The 9,067-nt window shown below is 47.0% G+C and overlaps 1 long non-coding RNA gene across 1 annotated transcript; it reads left to right on the plus strand.

Moving 5' to 3' along the window:
• Positions 1-6,656: 6,656 nt before the first annotated feature.
• On the plus strand, positions 6,657-8,810 carry LOC142855990 (uncharacterized). The gene is made up of 4 exons (XR_012911574.1): positions 6,657-6,831; positions 6,923-7,030; positions 7,213-7,421; positions 7,880-8,810. It is a non-coding gene; the product is annotated as an uncharacterized LOC142855990 (long non-coding RNA).
• The last annotated feature ends 257 nt before the right edge of the window (positions 8,811-9,067 follow it).

The raw sequence follows: 9,067 nt of genomic DNA on the forward strand, positions 1-9,067 counted from the left end.
GAGCAGTGCAGTGCTCCTCAGGCTCATCCTCCACTACTGCATCTCCCGGAATGCAGTATGAATTCTCCCTGAATTCGTCATATGTAGCCGTCTGCAGCAGTATGACTCTTATGGAAAACCTAGCTCTGTTCCCTGGGGCTGCCGCATGCAGTTGATGGAAGGCGATGCACAGTTGAGTTTAATCTGCGGATAATGAGCAAGTAGGTACAATCTCAGGTTTCATTTACGAAACTGGCCTGGACAAGATGGCAGAATCATTTCTCTCTTGATAGTAGTGCATTCAGGGCTACTGGAGACTGAGCGGCTCCAGCAACCCAGGGCCAGGGAGGCAATGATGGCGGCTCATGTTTTCCTAGCATGGTCTTCAAGGTCTGTGGGTCCCAGGCGTGTTCCAGGTTCCCCCTTTTTGCTAGCTACACATTAGGAAGGGTACACACTAAGACGATACCAGTGAAGAGACAGCGTGCTGAGGAGGGTAACCTGAGGGCAAGGGGCTGATGGCCACATAAAAAAGGAAGGGTGGTTGAAGGAACTGCACACACAGGGACCTGGCCAACTGACAGTCTGAGCTAGGGGAAAGTCTTGCTCTGCCATGCTTTCATGACAAAAGGCAGTCTGCGAGGATGGAAACTGTCAGGAAGATTCTGTGGGATAAGATGCCAAGTCTCGTGGCTTATGTTCAGGCTGAACCCCAATATCTCCCTGGGTTTTTATTAATCGTGCATCAACTATCTAATCTGGGACTCTGAAGGTCCAAAGCCACGAGACAAGCAGCCTCTTTTCTTTGCTTACAAACCAAGCTGCCCCCTTGCATTTCATTACAGCGATGAAGCCCTAATTTACTGCAGCGGCAGATAGGGAATTAGCACACCTCCCCTGAACCCCAGGCCAACCCTCTTTTCGGGATTCCATGAACTCAAAGAAATATGTGTGGAGAACTGTCTAGAAACCTTACTAAATGCAACGATTTACCTTCCACATGTCTCTCTTCTTTAATGGCCAAATTGGAAATAGGACATGGTAGCACATGTTTTTGTAATTCCAGGGATGGGTAGCTTGCTGACTTGCACTGCTGAGCAGACAACCCAAACAAATGGCGTCTCTGATATATTCAAAGATTCAAAATGAATGAGAAAAAATAGGAGCCAGCAGAGTTTCCAACTGCAGGCTGCTAAGTAGTAAGGCTTGCCAAAAAGCAAGAAGGATCCTGTCTAAATATTGCAGCTTGCGGGGCATCTGTGACGTTCTTTTACAATCAATGGACCTGTTGCTACGTAAGTTCCAAGCATCTCAAAAGGGGCTTCATTCAAAGAGACTCGAAGGGGTTATGGACTGCCCATCGCTTAATCACCTGGAAGAGGATCTTTACATCAGAACCCACTCCAAACCAGGTGTATGTGCTCTGTCTGAATTAGCCAGGATTTCCTTAAACATCCTGGAGCAAGATTATACTCCATATATTTCCATACGCCATATGCCTTTAAGCTTTGATTTTATTCCGGTGGCTGGGGACAAGACGGACCCCACTGTCCGTTGTTCATCAGCTGACAACAGGTATAAATGAATGAAAATGAGGTAAAAGTCTTCCAATTAGCGAGGGAGTGAGAACATCGCTACCATTTAAAATCTTTATATAAAAGGTAGAATATACAAATGACGCTGTGTTGAATCCTGTTTGGACAATGACTATAAGAAAACCAAGGGTGCTGCCAGCGATGCAGAACCGAAGAACTTAAAGATCACTTATTATGGTCAGTTGATTCTGTGGATGAGCGAACTCAGTCTTTTCGGATCACAGACAGCAACCCTGGTCGCAGTACTAGTCAAGGGCACACCAGGAACAAGAATGGGAGGCCTCTGGCTTCCAGGCTAGTTCTGTTCACTTGTGTGCTGCCAAGGACAGGGGCATATTCTGGTGGCATTCAAGCTACTACCTACAGGGTTTGGGAAATATCTCAGTGGTTAAGAGCACTGGCTGCTCTTCCAGAGGACTAGGGTTCAATTCCCAGCACCCACAAGTTTTCAGGGGATCAAAACACCAATGCATATGAAATAAAAATAAGTACCTTAAAAAAAAGACTGTTTGCTATCTATTGGGCCGTATCAGGATAAACTACTTTCATCTCAAATCACACACCCTTCCCCCAGAAGAGAAGTACACACTGACCTCTGCCCTGTCAAGTGCCACTAGAGGCAATAATCTTGAGACCCACAGCCACTCACAGAAACGGATGCTCACGGGAATGAGGGGCCAAGGACACAGGTCTGTCTTTAAGTAGGTCTCAAAGGACTCAATCAGCTAGTTTGCAGGGTTTGCGGTATCCCATTCTGGCCCCCCGCTGTATCTCTGATACAGATAATATTTGTAATAGATTACAAATTGAGAACACAGCTAAGAACGTGTCTTCAGAAGAAACACTATGCAACCCAGCCAGTGGTTACTGGACTCCATCTGAACTGAAGTTACTACATCTCCCTGCTGTGAATCACTCGGGTCAGCACAATATATAAGAAGAAGTTTCGTTCTTATTTACTTGTATTTATTTACGGTCTCATGGATCTCACACTGGCCCCAAACTCCCTATGTAGCCAGGAGTAGCCATGAACTCCTGGTCCTCCTTCCTATATCTCCCAAATGCTAGGAGGCACATACTCTTAGCCTAATTCTACTGGGTGACAGGGATGGAACCCAGAGTTCCTGTATGTCAGAAAAACACACTAGGAAAAAGAATTACTTCCCCATTGAGATTTTATTATTTTAAAAACCCACCCATTCATCTGGTATGTTAATTCTTTCCCACACTTAATCACTAGAGAATGTGCTTCTTGGGGTCAGGAGCTTATGAATCAATTCTTTTTCCTTCACGTTTCCCAACACATTTTTTGAGTGACTAGCAGCTATATGTCCATCCTACCACCGACTTCAGGTTTGAAAGGACTCAACCGTAAGCCAATAAAGTGCCAAAGCCAGATACATGGAAATCTCAGCATAGTCAACTCATCCATTAAGACCAATCAAGTTCTTCCTTGCAAGTCCAAATCATGCCCCCCAGCATGCCCTGCTGTATCTGCACATAGACCTGCAATGCTATCAGTCCAGCATATATGAGCTCTCTCAACATGCAAAACCCTGAAGGATGTTATATAGTTTCAACAGCAAACTCCTGAACACAGAGGCATATTCTATGACTGCCCAAAACTTCAGGAGGTTCAGCCCTAAGCAACACCTCATCTAATCGATGGTCCAGAACAATGCTTGTCTAAAATTGGGTCTTCAGCTGTATGAGATACAGTCTGCAGTCTTTAGTGACTGGAGAGGAGGTATGGCTCTGGTTTCTCAAGGTAAGTATGGTTTTCATTTCAACTGTAGCAAATTTCACGAGCGTTCCATTCCCGACTCGCTTAGACATAAAATCGCTGGTAATTGCACTACAAAGAGTAATTATGTGAACGTCTCTTTACCGAAGCAAGTAAGTTGGAGCCTTATTCAGTATTCTGCTAAGGAAATTTTAAATTAAACACACTATTTTGAAAGAAAAGAGAAGAATGTTTTTGGTTTTTTTCTTCAGAAGAGAAGAGGGGGGAGAAAAGTCAGTCCCTCATGCGTTTATCATCAGACATCGGGGGCCATGTGCTGCTCCTGATACAGCTAAAGGTCCTCAATTAAATGTTGTCAGTGAGAACCCCACACACGGTGGCCTGCACATCCGAGTCATGATGGAAGCCTCTGCCCTTAAAAAAACATTGGTTTTGGTTTGTTTGGTTTTTGTTGCTTGTTTTTTTAAAAACAATGAGGTTTCATGGTCCAGAAACAATTGGTGGCCATGGGGTGCTAAGTGTAAGCATTTCATACAAAGCCTGCTGTAAATTAACCTAAACCCTTGGCTTCACAGCATCCTTTTTGATACCAGGGCGGGGCTTGGGTCCTGATGCTGACATTTCCCCATTGTGCTGACATTGAGGCTGCTCTTAAGTAAATGGAAACATATATGGGCATGATGAAGGAACAACACTCTGGAAATAAGGCAAAGAAATGCTCTTATTCACTTTAAATTCTTTATGGGTTTTCTTTCTTTTTTACCCTTCATCTAGGCAGTGCGTGACTTAGTTTCAAAAAAATGTCAGAACTAAATGCTTTTAGTGCTGTGTCCCCAAACAAAAACTTAACCATCTGACAACAATTTTGAGGACAAGAAGAAAGTAAAGGCTCCTGCATGCACTCCATGCAATACTGAGACTCATTGCTGTCCCTCAACACCATGACTAACATGACCGCAGCACACACTGGGGCTCCGAGACACTAACTCCTCCACATGGTACCAAGACTCATTTGATCTGCAGCTCAGGGGACTATGAGGAAGAGTGTGATTGCAGACAGCTGAAAGCAGAAACAACTTTGGATTTTTTTTTTTTTTGCTTTAATTTTCATCCTCCATATAAAGTCCTCTGCCCAGAGTGTTTGTTCAGTGCACAGACACTCACTGTGTCGAGGTCATGCAAAAGTAGATGCCCTGACTTAAGGCTGAGCAAAGAGGACACACATTCCTCATAGGGGTCCAAGCTAGCATGGGCTGTCTAGCACCCCGACACAAACTCAGCCCCAACAGGTCAGGTCTAGAGCATAGCATCTCCCCTGAAGGTGCACATTTAGTAGAACGAAAAACCTGGAAAAAAAACAACAACAACCAGATGCACAGCGTCAAGCTCATTCTTCTTCTTTTCTTTTTACCAGAAAAACCAAGAAAATAATCTTAGAAATAAATTTCATCCTGCCTCTAGAAAAAAAGGAGGAAAAGTTAAGAGCTAAAGAAAAAAATCATTTCTCCTTTTTTTAAAAAAATGAATTAAGTGTGGAAAAGCTGGAGAGTGAATCTGGTGTGCTGTGGGGATTGTGCAGAAACTGGGCTAACAAATGTTGACAGTTATGTTTAATAGCTGAAAAAATATGATAGAAAATAGAGAATAATGATGAGGGTATATAAAGCTGCAGTTTGGCTCATGCATGGCTCAGTAATGCAATGAAATCAAATGTGTTTAACCACACTAAGAAAGTGGGCATTTTTTAGAGGGGAAAAAATGTTTGAATTTGAACAAAAGTAAAGTGTTTGAGAAACAAATAAAATTGACTTTTGCTTTTAAAAAAATCTAGTGGGGTTAGTGTTAAAAGTTTTACAGAGAAATGTTCACAATTTAAACTGTCAAATGAAGGTGAAGTAAAACTTAAAGCATGTTTGTCTGTTAGGTTCTGAAAACACTTCCTTTAGCTCTTTTCTTTTAAAACAAATGTTTAGTAATCTATTCTGTTTCCCTACCTTGTACACACAAAGCCAATGTTCATCACATCAGCCACCTAAAAAGCAGCATTCCTCAATCAAGATTCCTCACCCTGAGCCTCAAGAGCAATTATTGACATTTTTATTAATTATAATTCCACTCCCTCCCCAGAAGAAACAAAACAAAGCTGCTTGGGTCAGACTAGCAATCATTAAACGAAAAAGAACTAAATAATAATTTAAAAATAGAGAGAATGTGTTCAAACGAAGCAAGAAAGCATTGCTCATAACCACTCTATCGTCTCCAAAATAGAAATCTTTCCAGTCTTCACCTCTGATTCAAACTGAAAACTCCCCTAGTTTTTGAAGCAAATAATTCCACGTTAAGTCCATTTCCAAGTAGAGCCAGGTGGTACTTTTCTCCTCAATACCCCACCGTGGCAACTTGATTGTGACCATCGATTCATCCTAATTACCAGGCGCTCTCGCGGCTCTAAACTGAAAGATTAAAAAGATTTTGCCCAAATTCAGGGAAATGAAGGTGCGTGGGCTCACCCTGCAACTTTCGACCCCTACAGTCTCTCTAGAAGACTCTCCACGTGTACGGATGCCCTGTGGGTCTCCAGAGAGTGGGCGGGGAGGGGCCCTGCTCTTGCGCTCATCTCTCTGTACTTCTCACGGGAGTGTTTATAGATAGGTTAGCTGTGGGTGCAGCAAAATCCGTGGGCGTATGTTCCCATGCAACCCCAGGAGCTTCCGTGTGTCGCCGCCATAGTAACCAGTTCAGAGGATGTTTAAATGGAATGTGCGGTGAGACAGGGAGGAATCGGTCGCGCGTGGAAAAATCCCGCGTGTGACAGTAAACACAGAACTCTGTTCCCAAGGAGCAGAATGACTCAAGTTTGTCTTCCTGGGTGCAGAGAGGTTTAGTAAGCCCCCGGCTGGCCGTCGCCACCAGCAATAGCGATACTCAGTCGGATGTCAGGGACCAGAAGAACTGGACCGCAAACCAAAGAAACCAGCTTTTTTCTGGAGCAAAGGGCGGGTCTCGATTACAAAGTAAAAAAATAAATAAAAATAAGTGTGGAAGGTGTGGGGGGAGTTTTGGGGAGTAGAAAATATCAGGGAACAGGGAACGGAACTTTGCAGCTGAGACGCAACTTTGACCGCGGCACTCAGCGGGTGCTTAGGGACCTGGGACCCTCTTAGCGCCTGGGCGGCCACCTCGCTACCGGCTGCGCCGCCCCCCTCCCCCGCCGTTTCCTTTCGCTCTCCCAACCCCTTCCCCCACATGTGGGTGACGTCAAAATTCCGCGAAAAAGCCGCGTGGTGGCTCCCCAAGCAGAGGCGTGGTTCCGTTGCCCCGCCGTCCCCTCCCGGGGGCGACCCGGGGAGGGAACCAAGACCCCCGACGCCGCCGGCCCGACGCCCCCTCCCCAATCCCGCCAGATCTTTCTAGCAAATTCACTTTTAAAAAGTAAATGTGTTTCCAGGGCTATTTTCGGCCGGGTGAGGCGTGTCCAGAAGCTGAATCAGACAGGAAGACGAGGAAGTTTGGGTCTTTAATTTTTTTCTTCCAAAGGAGAGGTGCGAGGTGGGTGAGCCAACTGCAGGCCCTGGCTTCTGAACCTCCTCATGTGCCGCCACAGGGACCTTACGGGCGTCCAAGCTGAAACCCACCCGAGGGTCGCTGGAGTGCACAGGGCTGGAGACTGTGTTCATCAGGTCTACTGGTCTGCTGTCGGGGAGGGTCCCTGGTACGCTTTCCCACCTGGAGCTGCTTGGTCTCCGCGTGGAAGCCTCCAGTCCTGGGTCCTTTGCCTCCTCTTTTCCGGACTTTTTTCCCCCAACTCTTCCCCACCCCCACCCGCCTTCTCACATTTTAAACCCATTTTTTTATGTTTCCCTCACTCCTCTTACTGAGCCTTTTCTCACTTAGCTCTACAATGGGCAACTGTCGAGTTTTTGGAGTTTGAATTGACGTCGGTGGAGTAACACAAACACAGCTCTATTCTTTGTGGGAGTCAGAGAGGAGGCAATGACCACCCCCCATTCCTGGACCAGAATGTCCAGGTGACAGGATTCGAACCAAGGACTCCCCAGCGTGTGGCCGAGCGCAGGATCACCTGGCTGGCTGGCATCCGCCAGGTGAGCGTATTAGAATGTGTGCCTAGGTGGCAGGTTCCTGCAGAAATATGCCTATAAACACCCAACCCCCTACTGCACCTTACACCTACAGGCTTTGTATACTTTCCAACCGAAACTGCTGGATGCAAAAAGGAGGGGGTGGGGGGGACACGTCCCGGAGAGACTAAAAGTCCAGTAAAACTCGCGTTTGGTTCAGGTTTATCACCGATTCTACCCGGTAAAGGATCTCTCCACCTTCAGGGGTCATAAAGAGGGAGGAGGAGAACTCTTATTCTTATTGCACCCCCCTCCCAGCAGAGCACACTGGCGCTTCTTCTGCACACCTAAGTCCACATTCAAGAAAAATAAGTACATTTGCCCCTATGGCGGTATGTCCTTTACCGCGTGCTAGCTAGAGAGAGCACTTTTTATTTTTTAAAAAAAAAAAACCCAAGAAATTAAGTTGCTTTTTTTTTTAGCACGTGGTCAGAGTGGCGACCGAAAGAGAGAATGCAGTTTCCAGTCCCAACCTCTCAGAGACATGCTGCCAACCTCCGCACCCTCTCACGCCTCACCCCACGTGCTGGGGACGGATTCGGTGCGAGGTTCACCTTCGGGAACCCTCAGTAGTCGGAGGGGGAAGGAGATGGGGAGCTGAAGGAGAGAGCTTCTCAGGCTCCAGACATTGGGGCCTCCGTGCCGAGACCCTCTCCTCCCCTCCTTTGCCGTCCTCCCCGCCGCAGGCCACCTCTCCCACCCCCAGAATCCCCTCCCCGCTGGAATTTCAGTGCAAAGCCAAGAGTGGGGGAGGGAAGAGGCGAGGGGCCCTCCGCAGGCTCTGGAGACTGGAGGACCCGCCACCCAGACTTTGTCCTCCGGGTGGGCGAGCCCCGACGACGACCACCCGCCTCTTCCCCGCCTCGGAGCTCCGGATGCTGTCTTCACTGGAGGTGTAGAGGAGACCCTGAAGGGCGCTAGCCTTCGAGTGGTGTGGAAAGACTGAACGGCCTCCAAGTCCTTGGTCGGGATAGATGGACACCTCCATTACACCTATGTCGCCCCGTACTTTGCTCCCCTGTCCAGGAGCTCTAGCAGATCCGTTCCTCTGAGGTGGCCCTGGGGAACTTTTTAGTCATTGCTTTTATGAGGTCTTAAAACGTAAATTCACCTATCTGTCTAGGGTGACACCAAAAAGCTTCTATTTGGGAAGCCTGTGATTAAAAGCAACAGGTGATGGACAGTGCACTAGCCAAGAGTCATGTTGGTCGCGGGACTGTTTCATTTTGAGTTTGCAACTTGAGTTTTTCAATGAGTTTTTTTTTTCTTCCCGAAAGCTAATGGCTTCCACTGCAATTAGACATTTTCCTCGCCCGCCCCTTCCCTCCCCTTTCTTTACATGCAGTAGATTGGATACTAATTCCCGCAGCCATTGATAAGGTCCGAGGCACCCGGGCCCCTCTGTAGCCCGAGCCCGCCCGGGTCCCCGCTCTCTCTCCGCCCTCCCTGGGCTTCCTTTTGATGTAGCGAGGAAGGCGTCCTACAAAAAAAAAAAAAAAGTAATCTGCCCGGTAACAATCAGCGCGCAGTAGCAGGAGCCCCAGAGCTATTGGCTATGCAAATAGAGGGAGGGGAGACGGCGCCCCAAACTCTTACTCAACCTTTTAAAG

The sequence above is a fragment of the Microtus pennsylvanicus genome, chromosome 8 (assembly GCF_037038515.1).
Source record: "Microtus pennsylvanicus isolate mMicPen1 chromosome 8, mMicPen1.hap1, whole genome shotgun sequence".
Lineage (NCBI taxonomy): Eukaryota > Metazoa > Chordata > Mammalia > Rodentia > Cricetidae > Microtus > Microtus pennsylvanicus.